Source organism: Macrobrachium nipponense, chromosome 30, assembly GCF_015104395.2.
Source record: "Macrobrachium nipponense isolate FS-2020 chromosome 30, ASM1510439v2, whole genome shotgun sequence".
NCBI classification, from domain to species: Eukaryota; Metazoa; Arthropoda; class Malacostraca; order Decapoda; family Palaemonidae; genus Macrobrachium; species Macrobrachium nipponense.
The window spans coordinates 49,215,345-49,236,186 of record NC_087218.1 but is presented as its reverse complement, the minus strand read 5'-3'; the positions used below and the strand labels follow the sequence as shown (position 1 = coordinate 49,236,186).

At 34.9% G+C, this 20,842-nt stretch overlaps 1 long non-coding RNA gene across 1 annotated transcript; it reads left to right on the top strand.

Moving 5' to 3' along the window:
• Positions 1 to 12,414: 12,414 nt before the first annotated feature.
• On the top strand, positions 12,415 to 20,641 carry LOC135202067 (uncharacterized). Its single transcript, XR_010311669.1, has 3 exons — positions 12,415 to 12,570; positions 19,214 to 19,440; positions 20,396 to 20,641. It is a non-coding gene; the product is annotated as an uncharacterized LOC135202067 (long non-coding RNA).
• The last annotated feature ends 201 nt before the right edge of the window (positions 20,642 to 20,842 follow it).

Sequence of the window (20,842 nt, the reverse complement as noted above, 5' to 3'; positions counted from 1 at the left end):
GTCCTTTGCCTCCGACGAATGGAAGAGGATTACTGTGAGCTCGCATAGTAAGGTCAGCATCATTAGCTAAACGCAATGTTCTGAAAATCCACAAAACTTTGGAATTTGTGTATGCATAGATCAGGGATTTATTGGAGGCTAGACTTATATGTTCTCAAACTCTTGATTTTTCTTCTTTTTCTGTTTTGACAAAACATTACTTGCCAGTGCAGTGACATGTCCTTTGCCTCTGCGTCTCATTTAGCGTCCTTGAAGCCTTAAATTAACAAACATACAAACCGAACGATTGCCGTGAATAAGACCTGAAGCACAGAATTCCTTTCATCTTGCAATAACCTGCCATTCTTTGTCGTGCAGAACACAGGAAGGGAAAAAAAATTGTGGGAAATCCACAACACGAGAGAATGTGTGATGTTTTGGTTAACATTTTTTCCAGCCGCAGACTGCCTGTCGCTCGTCTTGAAATTAGGAGATATTCGTTTACCATTGTTACCGACAGAAACATAATGATATTCTAATTTATCCTAATTTATGCGCTGTAAACAGAAGAGAAGGGGAATATCGAGAAATGAAATTGACACTTTTGGCTGGGAAAACCTCTCTTATCACGAGAGCTTATATAATGTTCTATGGGGTCCACAATAACAGAAATATTTAAAGTTCGTGTATGATTCATAAACAATTCATAAAAGCTTTCGAATCCTTCTCTGGCTTCATCTTCAGTCCCTTTTTTTTCAATAAACATGTACTGAGGTGAACTTGAAAACAATATATACAGAGCCGCTGTATATCATCTCTGAAGATGAACCCAGGGAAGGTTTCAAAAGCTTTTATAAAGTGTTGATAAACCATACGCGAACTTTCAACGTTTTTATTGTTGTGGACCCCTTAGAACAACAACACTTTTATTTGTAGTTCCTGGCTCCACTGAGCGACTCGGCAGTTGATCAGTTGATGCAATATTCACTGAAAAGAAGAGCGTAAGTGGCCCCTGGAGGATTTTTATTTCTATTTTCTTCCCTTGTAACTACATGATCGTACAACGGCCAGTTTTATTTATATCTTGGAATGGAATTGAATATAAAGTTAGGCCAAATGCAGGCAAGACATCACTGGCGCCAAAGGGGTTGGGTGTGGGAAGGGATAATACGTGAAAATAACCAAAAATGACAGATATTAGTGTCTAATCCATAGCTTTCGAGGTCGCTGAGATGAATAGTGACACTCCCGATGCCCTTTTAAGTCCAAGTTCAGCCTTCGATAGGGGTGCAGGGTGAGAAGGGGTGAAATATAAAATGTCAAAAATGCAGGGCAGTGTAATTGAAGAAACTATCTTAACAGGAAAAGGAGAGAGAGAGAGAGAGAGAGAGAGAGAGAGAGAGAGAGAGAGAGTGAAGGGAGGGAGTTGTTAGAGAGAAGGAAGAAGGAAAGAGTGAGCGAGAGAGAGAGGAAGTGAGAGAGAGTAGAGGGGGTGTTAGGGTGAGAGAGAGAGAGAGAGAGAGACAGAGAGAGAGTAGAGGGGTATTGGGGAGGACAAAGAGAGAGAGAGAGTTTATCGGGTGTCATTCAGTTTTCCCAGGCAGCGCCGGGTTGGTTAGCTAGTACATAATATACACAACGCTTAGCAGTGGGCCACGGTAATGCCCTTTAGCGCCAACGGAGTGAGCACATGCGATAATCATGAAGCGAACGCATGAGAATATCTTAAGAAAAAAACAAATGTCCAAATGTATCTTCTTCGCATCCCCATTATACAACGGGGAAAAGAAAAATCCATCCTTGGTAAGAAAAAAAAATCGCGATGCAATTTAGGACCCACGTTCAGCACACGCAAGCTGACGGCTTCCTAGGCTCATTTCGAGTTAAGTATCTTTCGTCTGGCGGCCGTTAGTCGTCTTCGTGACCGTTAAACTCTCAATTTCGAAGACATTATCTCGAATGGAAAAATACGTAATGGCAACTAAACGCCCGACGTTGCCGATTAAGGTGATAGTTGGGGGAGCTCATTGACGCTCTGCTTCAAGCTGCAGGAAAAAACATTTTACTGCCGTCTTATTTTTTTTAATCCCTTTCCAATTTCCTCGTTAAGGTTGTATTATTATTTTTTTCCCAGTGAATCGAGAATGAAGGCAAGGAGTTTGCTCTATCGTCGTTATATGGAAAGATAGCTGCTAGGAAGTCTCGATAAAATAAAGATGAAATAAGTATCGAAATCATCTTTAAATTTGATAGATGTAAAGAATTAAGTTAGAGGCTTAGGAAGTATATAAGTATATCAAGTTATAATGCCAGATTCATTGTTAAACTAGAGTAAGGAGTTGAATACAGTAGGAAGATTCAAACACGTCAAATTGGTACGTATATAGAACTGCTGATATGTTTTTGAACACAGACGAGGTGCGAAAGTTCCGTAGTCTACAGCAACACTATAATGTCGTGACCAATATTGGGCCAACCGTTTATGACCGTGTCGTGTCGTTTCAACGTAAAAATAGTCCTTCTGAATTGCATCCATTCCTTTGCAAAATGATAAACGAAACGGAAAATCAGACTGAAACGTAGTCTAATTTTTACTTCTTGGAGAGAATGTCTTATAGTATTAATTTAGTTAATATTCCTATTTCATCTATTCTCTATAACAACAGCAATCATAGTGATAAGATACATTATCAGCTTCGTCGCTGGTATTAAATTTTCACCATTGTCTTATCACATTACTTCACAGAAAATCTTTAGGCCTAAGCATGCCACCATCAGTAGAGACCAAGAATTTCGTCAGAATCCAGACATAACTTTCTGCGTATACATGCTAACAAACAAATGAACCTTATTTATATATACTATATATATATATATATATATATATATATATATATATATATATATATATATAATATATATATACATATGTTACTATGTGTATATATATATATATATATATATATACATATAGTAACAAAAAAGAAAGCTAAAAAAACCAAACACAACTAGCATGGTCCCTGATAAAGAGAAAAACTATCGTTGGAAAATTCTGGGAATTTTTGTCCTTACGTAATGTAAACAACGAAGTCCCCGTCGAGTGGAATAGAAGTTGGGGGGGAATATCCTTTTCTCCAAGAGACGCCTTAAATCTGCTACTTACCTCCGGAATCCTTTGGAGGGGATCCTCAAACAACGCCTGGATCCTCTCCTGCTATTTTCGTCTCTTATTCTGGTCTCCTGTTATTTCCCGTGTGTTGCCGCATTTTTTTTTTTTTTTTTTTTTTTACCTTATTCTCGTCTTTTGCTCTTTCGTGCACGTCCTCACTTCCGGAGTTTTAGTATCATCACGACGAAGCCTTTTTGTTTAATACATTATCACTTTCATTTTGCGTTTTCGTATGTAATATCATCTTTTGTTATTTTATTTTCTATCGTCGAATTTTGTTTCATTTTTATGATCACATTCTATTATTTAGTATTTTTTTAAAGTTACGTTGTTTCGCATACATTCTTAGCTTTTCTTGTTTTTTGTACACTTATTTTAAATTTTATTTCGTAAAATAAAAGAACGTTAAAAATATAATGCAATAGTAAACAATCTAAAATATAGCTAAATATTTATGAGGGTAGAATTAAAATGTAACAGAAATATATTGGTAAAAATACGATAAGGTTAACGTAAAATATCGTGAAAAATCAACGAACGAGAAAGACTTATTTTGAAAATTACAAAAAACGTACAAAGATAAATGTAAATGTCACAGAAATAAGACGGGATAAAATATGAATGTGGATTATAAAACAATATTGGTTCGAAATTTATATGGATATAACAATAAAATATTATATTCGAAAAAAAACTGTAGTTGAATATTACAAATTAATGTTTAAAATAATTAAAACACTAAATGAAATTGTAAAATGTATACATATTTTTTACTAAATTGAAAGAATCACCCGTTTTAAAGTAGGATATAAACATTAAAAAAATTAAATAAAGGCTTTAATACAAAGTGAAACGAAAGGGAAATATAAAACATTAAAAAACAATGTAGAAAATATTTCTTTTTATTGTAATGAAAGAATCACTCATTTTAAAATTGAACCTAACTATTGAAAAAGCTTACAAGGGGTTTTGAAAAAAATTACAGTGTAAAAAAATATTTCTTTTAACTGAAATGAAAGAATTACTCATTTTAAAATTGAATCTGAATATTTAAAAAACAAATGTAAAAGTGCTTAACGTAATTACTCACGTGATAGCTCCACTTCCGGAACAGCCTGATGGAATAATTCGCAATTATTCCCACCCACAATAACTGCTCGCGGGAAATTATCGACCACCATCCATTGACCGCCAATCGAATTATCAGCTCTTGCAAATTGATATAATCCCGTATCGCTGATAACCCGTCATCCGTAACTGCAGTTCGCTTTTAATAGCGCCAGAGATAATCTCGTAACCTAATCTTTCACATGAATTATCTGAAATAATTGTCGCTTCCGAAATAATTGTCATTTCGTGGCTCCCTTGATGGTACTTCAGTTTTCAAGATACACACACACACACACACACACACACACACACATATATATATATATATATATATATATATATATATATATATATATATATATATATATATATATATAAATATATATATATATATATATATATATATATATATATATATATATATATATATATATATTACATATATATATATATATATATATATATATATATATATATATATATATATATTTATATATGTGTGTGTGTGTGTATATATATATATTATTCATATATATAATATATAATATATATAGATATATATAATATATATATATATAATTATATATAATTTCTTTAATCTATATATATATTGTATATTATATATTATAATATATACTTATAGAATATATAATATATAATTATATATATATTATTATATATATATCAACCGAAGGGGAAGCCTCAGACGGGATACATGGCGGTAAGGGTTTAAATGGAGACATCTGTTTCATATGGGCGTTTATTCAAAGCAACGTTTCAGGGACCAGCCCCATTTTCAAGCTGAAAATTACAATGATAAAATAAAATAAGAATAATTACTCATCTAAAAAACATACAATTACAATACATAAAGCAAATTAAAAGAACACCATCGAAACTCAACTTCTCAAGTACCATTAAACCAGTAGAGAAAGGAAGACGAGTGACTAAAAAACAAAAACAAAGCACGAAGGCATCTCTGTTGTTTACGCCAGGTACAGAGGGGTGGAGGCAGTTTGGTTGTTCAGTTTCGGAACAATCGTCTTTATAAAGAGCTATTCGAAGACCGCTAGCTGCTGCGGAGAGGACGCTTTTGAAAGGATCTTAAAGTTTTTATATTCAATATTGACTCTGCACACTTTGTGTGGTCACGGATGCTGGAAAATTCAGATGATAATTTGACTCCAGTACGGAAACTCACCCCCCTATGGCAATCTATTCGGACCTTAAGAAGTCTTCTTGAGGCTCCGATATATTTTCCTAGATCACATCTAGGACAAGTATAAAAATAGACAATATTAGATGCCATAAGTGGGTTTAACTTGTCTTTATATTTAAAAGTAGATCCAATTGTCAATGGGTTTGTTGGAATCAGCTGACATTTTATGGCCGGACAGTAAGTTCTAATAATCTTTTGCATTATGGAGAATTTCGAATTGATTAAAAATGGAACACTGGCGTAGAACGGCATCCTAGGTACAGTCAGAATAGCATTGCCAGGTAAAAGCTTCATATTCATAAATTTGTGAAGCATTTCTAAAATAAACTACTGGGATAACAGTTATCAGTTAAATATTTCTTTAAAAAGGTGACCTCATTGTGGAATTCAGACCATCCAGACGAAATGGAAAAAGCCCTGTGGAGAAGAGTAAAAAGAAAATTTATCTTCGAATTGAAATTACAGAAACTATTGAAATTTGTGCCTACCCGAATATAAAATTCACAATTGATTACGAGAAAGATAAACTTGCTTTTTTGGATATAGAAGTGTCTCGTAATAATTCAGGATTTTACACGTCGATTTTCAGAAAGAAGACGTTCACAGGTTTGGCACAACTTTCTATAGTTTCTGTAATTTCAATTCGAAGATAAATTTTCTTTTTACTCTTCTCCACAGGGCTTTTTCCATTTCGTCTGGATAGTCTGAATTCCACAATGAAGTCACCTTTTCAAAGAAATATTTAACTGATTACTGTTATCCCAGTAGTTTATTTTAGTTTCCGTACTGGAGTCAAATTATCATCTCCTGAATTTTCCAGCATCCGTGACCACACAAAGAAATGCAGAGTCAATATTGAATATAAAAACTTTAAGATCCTTTCAAAAGCGTCCTCTCCGCAGCAGCTAGCGGTCTTCGAATCACTTTTTATAAAGACGATTGTTCCGAAACTGAACAACCAAACAACCTCCACCCCTATGTACCTGGCGTAAACAACAGGGATACCTTCGTGTTTTGTTTTTGTTTTTTAGTCACACGTCTTCCTTCCTCTACTGGAAATGGTACTTGAGTTTCGTTGGTGTTCTTTTATTTTGCTTTATGTATTGTAATTGTATGTTTTTAAGATGAGTAATTATTTTAATTTTATTTTATTTCTGCAATTTACTGTTTGAAAATGGGGCTGGTCCCTGAAACGTTGCTTTGAATAAACGCCCATATGAAACAGATGTCTCCATTTAAACCCTTACCCCTATACCTCTATATATATATAAATATATATACATATATATATATATATATATATATTATATATATATATGTATATATTGTTATGTTCATCTGTCACCTTCCAATCAACAAACATCCCAAATTGCAGCCCTGTACACTCAGTCAGTTTTTCTTTTATTCTATTTTAAGGGACAACAGCTAGCCATGATCGATACTTCTTGCAAAGCAACGACACACCCGGCCACCACTGCCCGGCTAAGAATTTCTAGGCCAAGGATCATACAGCGTTATAACGAGACCGCCGAAATTTTTGGTGACCTTGATTATACGCTTTGCAGAAAACTCTAATGCGCCGTAGAGACTTCGGTACATTTTTTTACTCGTTATAAAAGTGTTGGATCAAGTAGGCCTACTTTTATAACTATATTACTATACTATAATGTAACTATTACATAAAAGCATTGGATCAAGTAGGCCTACATTTATAACTATTTTACTATAATGTTACTATTAGCAACCCTCACCTTATAGTACTAGCGTAAGCTGTTATTCCTTTCTCCTTCTGCGGCTTCTTTCATCTCCCGCCATTTGATCTCCTTTCCAGAGACGAAGGGATAGTCCGCCCGGCCCGGGTGGCCGGGCGGGGGAGGGGGGGGGGGGGGGGTGGGTTGCGTGTCTCCCTTCCTATTCACCTACTCCTTTGAGCCTTGAATATTATAGCTCCTCGGTCGACGTCGCTGTCCTAATTTTTTTATTTATTTATTTTTCTTCTTTTTTTTTTTAATATTCGAGCGAGCTTCAAGAATTTTCAAAAATCGGGTCTTGGATTGTCAAGTTGTTGTGGTGTATTGTAGAAACTATTTTCAGTATATGCTCTTTTTTGATATTATTTATTAGTTGATTAAGTAATATATTTTTCTTTTGTTCGCGGTCGTCTTCATTTTATATATATATATATATATATATATATATATATATATATATATATATATATATATATATATAGATAGATAGATAGATAGATAGATAGATAGATAGATAGATAGATAGATAGATAGAGTATAGATATATATATATATATATATATATATATATATATTATATATATATATATATATATATATATATGTGTGTGTGTGTGTATATATGTGTGTTGTGTGTGTGTATGTATGTATAATATAATATATATATATATATATATATATATATATATATATATATATATAGTATATATATATTATATCTATCTATATATTATAGTATATATATATATGTATCTATTATCTATCGATCTATATATATATATATATATATTATATTATATATATATAATCTATATATATATATATATAAAAACGTTTATATGTGTAAAAGTAAAACTGTTGTGGAGCAAATTTCTTAAAACTGTAAGTCTTGTCTTGCTACTGTTAGTCTAAATGGGAGCGTTACTTTCAGTAAATCGCAGATTCATACTGGCCAGTGTACGTGTTGTGGTTTATGATCGTCTTTGTAAGAAAAGATATCCTTGTATCTACTGTTTCATCTGTTTTTATTATTATTTGTTATTTGACCGAAATGTACACAACATATACACCTTCATTGATAAGACGAGGAATTATGAAAACAGACAAGAAAGGATGGGTTTTCCTCTGGTAGTACCCACGAACCTTGATCCATCCCTATAGGTCTAGCATTCATCATCAACTGGCAACATCATCCCACCACCAGTGACCACCTCTTGCTCAGTGTATATAACACGTCTGGCAAACACCAATTCCCCGGCGTCCCACAATGCATTATGGAGAAAAGTGAAGAATAATGTCTCTCAGGGCGGTAATGTTGTTGCCGAAGGTGGGGGAAGGGGGGAAAGAGGGATATCGTGTCTAAGTTGTATATATCTCTCGCTTCCATTTCGCATGAAGCGGTGGTGGGTAAGCAACGCTATTCGGTACGAGAGGAATAAATGGCGAGGAGGAAGTCGTGCGTGCATTTCTGTCTGCGATATTTGTTTTAGCCCTCCCGAGGCTGACTCTGCGCCTTGCTTCTGAGGAAGCAGTTTAGGAAATATAGTTCCCGAGGTCACGGTCTGAGGATGCAGTTAAAGAAATATAGTTTCTGAGGTCACGGTCTGTCCTTACGCTGCTACCGATGTTAAGTTATAGGTCTAGTAACCGAAGAATTACCTTTATTCACAAGGTTCTTGTTTTTAAAGACCTCCCTTGAGGCTAAATATTCCTTTTTGATATAGGCCTATGGGTTACTTTTGGTCCTGATGGGCGCTTTTGAACCATAGGTTTTATTTCGTCGAAAAGGGATGGCTTAGGCCTAAGGGATCTTTTTCACCGAAGAAGTCATTGGCCACTAAAAGCTTGCTGTCTTTTGGTCCAGTGGCTGCCACTGAGTCTTATTGCAATGTCCACAGGATGCTCCATCTTGAGGGTCACTTTGAGTTAAATTCTATCTAAAACCCTGCAACAGGCTTTAGGAATCGAGGGTAAACGGCGATGGGTCACAGTGAGGCCCAGAGTTAGAGGAAACTAAAGGAATAGGGTAATAACGACTGCAAAATATAACTTAGGAATGCAGAAGCTGAAGACCTATTGACCTCTGTACACGTTTTCATCTTTAATATATAAAATATATATTATATATATGTATATATATATATACTATATATATATATATATATATATATATATATATAATATATATATCGATTCACGTTTTATCTATATTAAATGATATTTTAGCCTCACCAACTTACGCTAAGTATGGGAACATTTGACTTAACAAGCACATGCAATTGCTGTTCAAAATGACGATCAACTTTCGTAGCTGGAAATATAAGTAACAGTAGCAAGTTTAAAGGTTTAGATAGGGTTATCGGGTGCTACTTTGCTGTTGTCGTGCTGATTATATCTCATATAAGCTAAGTGCTACGTTGGCTTGTTATCTACGCGTCACCTATTTGGAGGTGCTAGTACTAAACATTGCTCGGTAAATGTCAAGTAGACGGCCGCATGAAGATATTGTTTATTAGTATCATTTGTCTGCCACACAATATAGAAGTGGGTTTATATAATACTTTGATCCCAAAGGGGCTGGTACTAAAGACGGCGTCCCAATGAGTTACCATGTTTAGTACCAAGGTCTAGTACTATCACCTCGAAGTAGGTGACGCTTGTTGTCTGTATATACAGCCATTCGTGTGAATGTTTGTGTGTGTTTGTGTTTGTTTGTGTGTGCGTGTTCGTTCAGGATCTCTCCAAGGGACCATTTGGTTACAGCGTGGAATTGCAAGATGCAACACACAGAGAAATAAAAAGTGACAAGCGCATTTTTCTGGCGCGAAGAAAAGGAAGAAGATAAAAACAAAAATCTCGGCTTCGGCGGGAGCGAGCAAGACGGATCTCATAACGATGTGTCTCGATTTACAAGTATTGTTCTCTCTCTCTCTCTCTCTCTCTCTCTCTCTCTCTCTCTCTCTCTCTCTCTCTCTCTCTCTCTCTCTCTTATACCTATTAGATGCTGAGCAGGAACACGGGGCCCATTTGTTTTAGTTGCGCGCAATGAGATCTGGGCAGATTACTAAACATTGCCTGCATTTTCTTTCCGTAATTTTTCAAGGTTACGGGTAATGGTGGTGGTTTTTCAGCTGTTTGTTTTGTAAGTGTTTGGGAGGGGATATATATATATATTATATATAGTATTATTATATATATTATAATATATATATATATATATATATATATATATATTATATATATATATATATATATATATAAATATATAATATAATATATATATATATATATATATATATATATATATATGTATATTGTATGTATGTATGTATGTATGTATGTATGTACTATGTATATATGTACCGAACAGTGCTGGAACAGTGAAGAAATAATGCAAAAACTAAACGAGTTTGAAAGCGTTCGTAAGAGGAGAAAGTTGAGAGTAAATAAAAGCAAGGGAGAAAGTTTACGAGGGGAAGGACCAGGAAAATGAAACGATAGAATGTTACTGTAGATGGAGGAAGGTTGAAAAGGATAGATTCGACAGAGAATTTGATAATAAATGGTGGCAGGAGGAAGGGAAAGGTGAGTCACAGAAATTGAATGCAAATAAATTGAAGCTGTTAAGATGAAATGTTTTCACGGTATATATATGTCGTAAAAACTGAAATGATGATGGAAGTGTGGAGGCATGTAAAGAAGTGGTGAAAAGATTAGCGTGAGTGAAAGAATGAGTCAATATGTTTATAAAAGAGCTTGGTTCCTCAGCCAAATAAAGTGTTTATGGTTTATCCTCCAGGTAGCCTTCTTGAGTAGGCCTAGTGGTGACGTACACGGTAATGATTTCTTAAACGTATATCTGTTTGATGGCCTGAGTATGTAAAGAGCAGAATATGAAAAGACAGGGAACATGGGCCTAATTTTTAAATAGGTTCTGACATGTAAGAAACTTAATCAATATTAGGTTTAATAACAAAAGTTCGATGTTAAAAAAAATACACAGTGCAGTTGCTAACTTAAGTAACCATCAAGTTGCTTTTATTTAGCTAAATACCAGCGGTCTGGAAACTTTAAATCTGATATTCTCGAACAATAAACGTTCAAGGTTGTCCTGTTTCGATTTGTCAGCTAAATACGTGAGAAAATTAGTAAATAAAGTCGTCTCTATTAATGTTTTAGTCCTCCTTCAAACGGTAGAAGAAAATGGGTACCGAAAGTCAAGAGTCGAGCTTAGTAATAGGGTAAACTCGCCTATAAAATGGTCTCGACAAAGGGGACGTCCCCTACATTTAGAAAATTAATTCCCTTAATGTTGATTTTTTACTGACATCGATGAGGAGGCTAAATCCGGTTTAGGATTTAACATATTGCCAAAAAAATCGTTTTGATGTTTTGTGGTTTACTTTTCAGTATGTTATTTGGAAACATTTGTACTGAGTTAATGAGGTGAATGGCTGTGTTCATTGAGACTCGTAAAAGGCAGTAATTTCTGAGTTATTAAGGGAGTTTTTTTTTAGGGGGGGAGCGACGGGTTGGGGCATAGTGGAATTTTGGGGGGGGGAAATTTACAGCCAAGCAAATGAAGATTGGTTTACAGCCAACTAGCAGACTATACTGCGGTGTGCTTGATTTACATATTAATCTGAAGTTACAGTTGTGTGTGTGTGTGTGTGTGTGTGTGTGTGAATAAGATTTCCAGGCAAAAGTTACTTTCTTTATTTAGCTTCGCCTTCCACTCAACAGGAATACCAAACAGTGACCTGTAAATTCCCAGACATTTAAAAATGAATAATAAATAGTAAAATTTACCTTATATCCTCTTCTGATTTCCTAAAGAATCAGAAGATTGGGTTTCTACATTGCCATATGCACAAGGACACTAGTCCCACATCTTTCGTTAAGGAAACGGCGTTTTAGTTTTGTTTGTGTTACACATAAATTAGTGACTTAAAATCCTTTACCAACAGCCAGTCGCTTTATTTAACTTAGGGTTATATGAGTAGATTGCTGTGGTTGATTTTTATTTTGTGTCCAGTGAGATTTGATTACCTGTTAATTTTATTTGAATACGAAGGAAATTGTATGCAAAATATTGTATTTTTTATGTTTTAGCTTTTTTCCTTGTAGATATCCAGGCTGATTTATTTTTAGACATTCAACTCCACAGGTACACTGCTTGTTTGTAGCCAACGACACCACACCATAGAGGGCGTTGCTTACGGTCTGTCAATTCACCCACTGTCTGTCGCTCGGGAACCGGTTCGGGAGGACCTGCCTGTGGAGAAGTTTCCCGTAATTCATCTTGAATATGTTGAATAATGTAAACCGTGGCAGTCTTTTAGGTAAGTGGTGGTCATTCATTTTACGTTAGCCCCTTTTTCTGCTCAGAATCGATAGCTGAAGTGTATAGGGTTGTGTTACGTGAACCGTGAAGGTATAATGTAAAAGTTGATCATCTTAATGGTTCAGTGACTTGATTATTACCAACTGGGTCTTTAATTCGAGAGTTTTTGCAATCAAATAATTATTTAACAACTTGAGCTGGGCTCGAGTGACCTCTCTTGAGACCCAGTCTATGAGGATGGGGGTTACCGATGGCACATGCTTATACCCTTTCGGAATAGGGTGGTCATTAGTTAATATAAAAGTAGAGGAAAGTTTGAGGCAATGTATATATGGGTTACTGTCTAACCGTAGACGCACTGAAGTAATGACCTCTGCAGAGTATGACTGTAATTTTCTGTATTGACCTGTACAGTATTGGTTCAAGGCAGGCTAGGCCAGGTTGGTTGAGAAACCCGTAGGGTCAAAACAACTTGCGATGGTTATAGGGTATAGCCTAGACAAGCTTTGAAGAATGACTGCCGGAAACCCACGGTACTATAACTTGACTATGCTTTCATTCATGGAGGCACTTTCACACCTCATTTTTGCTGCGGTTCTTTAACCTATTCTTGGCCGGTTGCTCCTTATTCGTGGATTCCTGTTGGTATTAGGTATTTATACATTATAGGATGCTGGGAGTTGATGTAAAAAAACTGTAGTTTAATGGTTTTTCCTTTGAACATTTTTTCCCATAAGATACTAACAGAATTATTACATTATAGTATGTACTTGTAAACAGTAAAAACTATACAACACCAGGATATCTTATTATATTTTGACGTTACACGCAAATTCACATTAAGAAAGTTTTGTACTTATGTACACACATTGTGTATCCAGGGTCTGCCCACATCAAGACATCAAGTAGAGAACCCAGTGCTTGCATATCATTGAGATCTGATGACTGTGGTGGCTATGAACCACTCAGTGCTAGCCTATTATCCATGAGGATCATAGTACGAAACTGATTTGCTCCTTGTCTTTGGGGTGGGGTGGTTGGGAAATTTGTAAACTTGAGGACCAGGATGCTGTATTCCAAGTTAGTAGGCTATGTGGATCATTCCTAGACAGTGATCCCCAAGGGTTATAACCCTGTATGAATCCACATTTGTGGCGTGTTTAGTACAGGACCGTTGACGATTACTGTAAAACCATAAACATAAAAAAATACTGGCAGTATCATATAGTGCTCCCCAAGAAATTAGTCCCTTGGGGACACTATCTGAGACAGATCCGGCTATGTATCCATGGGTAAATCTTAATAATTACTCCGCGTCGGGTATTTCTTTGGAAATTACCGTTTCCTATAGTATTCGGGTTGCTTATTAAGAATTTACCGTTATTTTTGGGCGGTCGACTGTAATTAACCCTTAGGAGCCAGTACTAAACACGGCGAAATACATTGGACGCCCCAATCCCTAGTGGATGTCGTATCGGCGGTTACGTTCCTTGCAGTCCGTGCGGAGCTATTCTTTAGAATTACCTTTCTATAGTTTTTTAAGGGACGCTGACCCCGCCCCATATTCTCTTATCCGGGTTACAAATAACAGAATGAGCAAGTACTCGAACTTTAACCTAGGATACTGTAATTTGAAATGAGGTTATGACCTAACTCAACCTAGGATACTCTGTTCTTACCTGTCCAGGGGCTTCACTTACCTTGGGCCCAGTTCTCGACATAGCCGTTTTTTATTATTGTTATACGAAGAGCATACTGAAATTTATCACAAATTTGTTACCAGTATGTATTGCAACGTCTCACGCCCTTGAGGCTGGTATTGAAGTAATTATTTACCAGGTGGTCCTTGGTTACATAGTAAGGCACGTCATTAAACTTGAGGTAACCTTACTTCAATAAGGATCAGAACTCGCTCAAGGATAAAAGGTGACGTTGGAATACATCCCCGTGTTTCATTCATTCTGTATTTTCCCCCACCCAAAAACTCGTTTCCTAGTGTGGTCTTTCATACTGTGATAAATAGGGTACAGTACCTTTAAAAAATGCTAATTTGCTACTGAAATGAACATCAGAGATGTTCACAACACGCATCCATACGGGCTTGTTTAAGCTATGGATCAGAGGGCTTCGTCTGGGTAACAGTAGTGTTCCCTGGTAACTTTGGGTATTCCCTGGTAACTTTGGGTGTTCCATGCCAACGTCGAGTGTTCCCTGGTACCGTGGGATATTTTCTGGTAACGTGAAATTGTTCCAGGGTAACGTGAAAAAATTTCATTCTAAAACTTAAGTGCATTCTGTGACTCCCTACTTTCGTCGTGAAGTGGACTTAACTGTGGGTGGTTAAAAAGGGAAGGCCCATTGTTTATGCTAACTGTATGTAAGCAAGCAGCCACTTTAGTAACTTAGTCAATCGCGGTTGGGGATTGGCAGTGGAAAGATAAGAGGAGAAGTTAGTTTTGATATTTCTCCAAATTATGTAGATCAGTTTCCTAATAATTGGGAGACTCATTCATTTAATTCATTAATATGTATCGTAGTTAATTTCCTAAAGTGTTGTTGATAGATATATATTTTTTTCATTCTGACAGGATTGTACTTCAAAGACAACGGTCATTTCGAATTAAGTGGTTTCGGTACATCCATTAAGACGGTTAAATAAGACTCAAGGTCTTTCTACGGATTTGTCAAGTGAATACGTTACTCAATAAAAAGAAAAATAATGATAAGATTAATAATATTAGCATTGATCACTGACGCTACCCCATGTAACATAACATTTAATCTTCCCTTCCCAAATTGCTAAATTCACACACATTATTTTATAAACTCGTGAACCTTATAAATTATCACAGAAGTGAGAAATGTCCTCTATAAAGCGAAATTTGGTACGCTTTCTATTGTTGCAAATACGTAGTTTCGATGTAATCAGTTGTTGGGGAGTCATTCAGTTCTCGCCAAGCGTGTTAATTTTAGTAATATTTTACATTGATCAGTATTTTGAAATTAATGAATTTACATTTTCGGAATCACAAAATTATTTAGAAATACAAAAATTATATTTAGATAAGTAATCTAATCTTTTGAAATGTAAAACGTAGTAGATATCTGAAATATAAAAATTTTTTTAGCCGTGCGATATATATATATATATATATATATATATATATATATATATATATATATATATATATATATATATATATATATATATATATATATGTGTGTGTGTGTGTGTGTGTGTGTGTGTGTGTGTGTGTGTGTGTGTATATATATATATATTTATATATATATATATATATATATATATATATATATATATATATATATATATATATATATATATATATATATATGTATGTATGTATGTATGTATGTATGTATGTATGTATGTATGTATGTATGTATGTATGGTGGGTAGAATGTATGTATGTATGTATGTATGTATGTATGTTATTTATGTATGTATGTATGTATGTATGTATGTATGTATGTAATTGTATGTATATATATATAGTAATATATATATATATATATATATACTATATATATTATATATATATATACTATATATATTCTATATAGTATAAATCTATATGTATGTATGTATGTATGTATGTTGTATGTATGTATGTATGGATGTATGTATGTATGTATGTATGTATGTATGTATGTATGTATGTATGTATGTTTATGTATGTATATATATATATATAATATATATCTATATATATATATATATATATAATATATATATATATATATGTTTTATATGTATAGTATATATATGTGTTTTTGATGATATATATATATATAAATATATATATATATATATATATAGATATATATATATAATATATATATATATCGAAATCACCATAACGTGACTGGAATATCTGAAATAATAATAGTCCACACCTTTATGTAAAAATGTGTATTAAAAATACATAAAAAAACGGGAGCTTTCGTCTATTTGATCAGTAGACCTCATTAGCCGTACTGATTTTTCCTTTTCAAAAAATATAACAAAAAAGTTACGAAGGACAGGCAGGACTTTGGAACCGTCCCTAAGGGAGATAACAACCAAAACAAACTATCTCAATCATGTTATTCCCTCGTTCAAATGTCTGGCCAAAAAACGAGCCGATCGTCATGGTTGAACTACCTCCTTTGTGTGTTCGGCTGTTCCCTCGTCCAAATCTTCTGCATCGGCACCTGCAATGGGGGTTCTTCCTTCCAATACCTGGGCAGGAGAAAGAGAGACAACCTGGGCAGTAGGAGTGGTGCAAACAACGACTGTACTAATATTTACAGTTTTAAGAACCAAATAATTTAAACATGTATCCTCATGGGTAAATGATTTGTTAAAGTCAAACGCGTTTAAAATATTAATAAGAGCCCCTTCAATTACTCTGCGTCTACTTACGTTATTATTTTTGTAAATTACTCTCGCTCCTTCCCAGTCAATTACATGCCCTAACTCTAACGTGTGTCTGGCAACTGAACTATATTTCGAACCCATCCTACATGATCACTTTATGCTCCTCTAATCTTATACCTAATCCCCTGCCTGATTCCCATAATAACACTTATTGCAATCTTTACACGGTACCACGTAAACCGCAACGTCATCTTTCTTTCTTTTTCATGATTCCTAATCAACTTTGATTTTAACGAGGTATTATACCTAAAAGCTAAATTCCAACCTATTTTTCCCTATTCTGTTTTAATAAATGCTGCACCCTTTCCAACTATGATGATAAGGAAGCGGAATACACCTATTACTTTTGAATTCATATTTGTTTCCCCGTCGGTGGATTATAAAGTTTTTCTAGCCTTGGTAAACGCTTGGTCAATAAAATATTTTGGGTAACCCAGTCTCGTAAAACCTCTCCTATATGTTCCATTTCATTGTCCATGTACTGTGGATCACAAATCCGAAGCCCTCTCGTTACCATGTTGACGATTACATTAGACTTTATACGTTGGCTATGGTATGAATAAAAATGAATGTACATCTCTGCGTTGGTGTCTTTTCTGTATACACTAAATGTAAAGTTAAAAGTAACAGGGTCATGGTGAACCAGAACGTCCAGAAATGGTAAATTATTGTCGACCTCAAATTCAACAGAAAAGTTAATGGATGGCATCAAATTATTAACAAATTCTAAAAAACGGTTAAACTGAATAACACTACCTTTATAAATCAAAAGATATCGTCAACCATAGCAGGACCCACAGAAAAAGGCTTAATGTACCTCAGGACAAAACGGCTAAACTAAATCAGCTTCAAATAATTCATGCACAAATTAGCCAACACTGGAGACAAAGGTGACCCCATAGCTATTCCGAAGTTTTGTCGGTATCCCTGCCCTCTGAAACTAAATACAGTTGAGCTAACGCAAAGCTTAATCAAATCAATTAAAATGTCAACAGGAATTTGTGGATTAAAGGTACCCTCCCTTTCTTTTTCCTTGAGTTTGTTTAAAACGAAATCTAATGGGACATTTGTAAATAATGCATTAACGTCTAAACTAATCATTTTACCCTCGCAATGGCCTATATTCCGTATTCTCTCAATAAAGTCTGATGAATGACGTAAATGAGAAGGGGAGAATTTACCCAAGAAATCACTCGGAATCGTCGCTAACCATTTAGCCAACTTTGACTGAGGAGCACCACACGTTGACACTATGGGTCTCAATGGACACCCCGGTTTGTGAACTTTAGGTATGCCATAAAAATACGGAAGGAACAGATTCTTATCAGAAGTTTGTCCTTTTTTGTCAACTTCAGCCAAATGTTGGTCTTCCCATAAGGTTTCCTAAATGAAAAGTATGCAGTAGGAATATCTTGATTAATCCCAAGGCAGCAATAGTTTGTCCTTTTTGTCAACTTCAGCCAAATGTTGGTTTTCTCATAGATTTCCTGAATGACAGACATGAGGTGGAATATCTTGATTAATCCCAGGTGGTATTGCTCTTTAGATTGGGTATAATGACTGATTTGGGAAGAATAAATGCAATATAACCTTTTTTGTTGGAGAACTTCAGAAGTCTGTTACTGTCATGTGCAATTCTTAAGAATCCAAAATGTGTCAAAGTTTTTTGTAACTAAATGACAATCGAAGTAACAAGTAACCCTACACTATTACAGTACATTTATTGTATTTATAACCATTTTTATTAAGCTTTTTGATAAGTGTAACATCACCTGAAGTGCTTGACAACCAATTTAAAGTTTTAGTTTTTTATCTTTATCTTGTCTGATATTTGTGTAGTTTAGCATTAGTAGGTAATTTGGGGTTTTGCACAGAATGCCTTGTTGTATAATTTATTAGCTTTCTCGAATTTGTAGCTCTAATCTGACCACCTTACAAATGACATCCAAGGCCGCCTTTTGTTGTATATAAATAAAGTATACTGTGTTAGTTACCTGTCAATTTAAGTGTATTAATTTTACAGTACAGTTTGTACTGAGATTTGTTTACTAATTTGGTCTGGCACATTTCATACTACACTGTATAAAGTCAGGTGGTGTGTGGAGGAACTTTAGCCTCATTCAGCTTATTAGAGGAAGGTTTAAGCTTAATATTTTCTTATTCAAATAAGTTTTGCACTGTACAGAGGTTTTTCCCTTTGCAGGTGGATTGCTACTAGACGTTCTGGAGTAAATGAAGTAGAGCAAACTAGTTCTGAGGTATTCTGACGGTATAATAGGCAGGCAGAAGAGTAGCCTATTCCTGGAATTTTACGAAAACAGAAGTAATAGTACAAGATTAAAAACTTGATCAGAAGATGGCACTTGTCCAAAGTTACTTTTGCTGAAACATGACCACTGTCTTATGTCATCCAAATCTGCATTATCAAGGGTGAGTACTGAGGATTAGGAGTATTTAATCCTGTTCTGGCTATTAGTAGACTTTGTTCAGATAAGCTACAGCACTTTGAATTCCTATTTATTCAATGGAAAAGTAAAGAATCTGGAAACTATCGTAAAAATATTGCTTGGCGATGTTGAAAGAGTCAAGAATTCAAAAACTGAATTTACTTTACTGCGCAAATAATCGCGTTCATATAATTCATGATAGAGCTGAAAGAAGTCTTAAAAGGTCATTAAGAGAAAGCAATACTTCCGTAATAGATTGATGCAGTGGGAATTTGATTTTGGGTGTAAACTGTTCAAAGGGTACGCAGTAACAGGAACAGAACTTCACCTGGAATGAAGAGCAGTTTCATGTATGAAGTGTTTGGGTATTTTAGGTTCAAAGACACGTGGTCATTTTGTCAAATAATTCTAAATGACTAAGTTAAATCTCTCGCAGAAAGAACAACAGTAGAAAGAAAGTTCATATACCTATTTCAGTATGAAATTAAGGTCAACTATCAAGTTTAGGTATTTATTAAACCCATCCTGGCTTGAGAGAACTCTGTTGTGAAACTCATCAGATATAGGTACACGTAATGCAGATAATACATATAGCTGTTGTAAGTGTGACTAAGGAATTCGATGGCATAAATGACAAACTTGCTGGATGATTTATAGTCCCCAGAGAAGAGTGGCTTAAGGTACATAAGTCACTAGTAAAGTATTTTGTACATTTTCTGGAATCCTCCTAGTAAGGGGATATCAATAGATAGATAGTGATTCTTTTTAAGGGGAGTTAACAAGACAATGATGTTATCATTTCAAAATTTTAAACATTTTCTAATTTAATAACGTATTGGGAAGACATTGCTCAACAGCTTTAGATACAAATTGCTAAATACGAGGATTTCAATGCCTTTCAGACCTTGTCAGTATCTGATTAAATGGCTTCCTTTTAGGCTGAGGACTCGGGGTGATGGGAGACAATGAGGAACTGAAGAGTGAGGAGTGGACTAAGCCCATTTCGCCACAATGAGGAACTGAAGAGTTGTATACCAGAGTGGACTAAACCCAGTTTGTCACAATGAGGACCTGGAAGGTTGTATACTAGAGTGGAGAGTGGACAATAAGGAACTGAATCGTTGTACTAAGCCCAGTTTGTCACTAGGATCCACGGTCTGTAAAGGTAAGACTAATCAAATTCGTAATGTTCTACTTGACTGCCTTCCACTGACTGTATAAAATTGAGGTATCATTTACTTTAAAACTGTCATTTGCTATTAGAGGTTTTATGGTGCTATCGTAAGTCTCCTTAATATTATTGAAACATAACTCATGCTCAAACCAGCGAAAATTGACTTACTGAGATATTTGCTGTCTTTTGTTTTATTTTAACCGTTTATTCC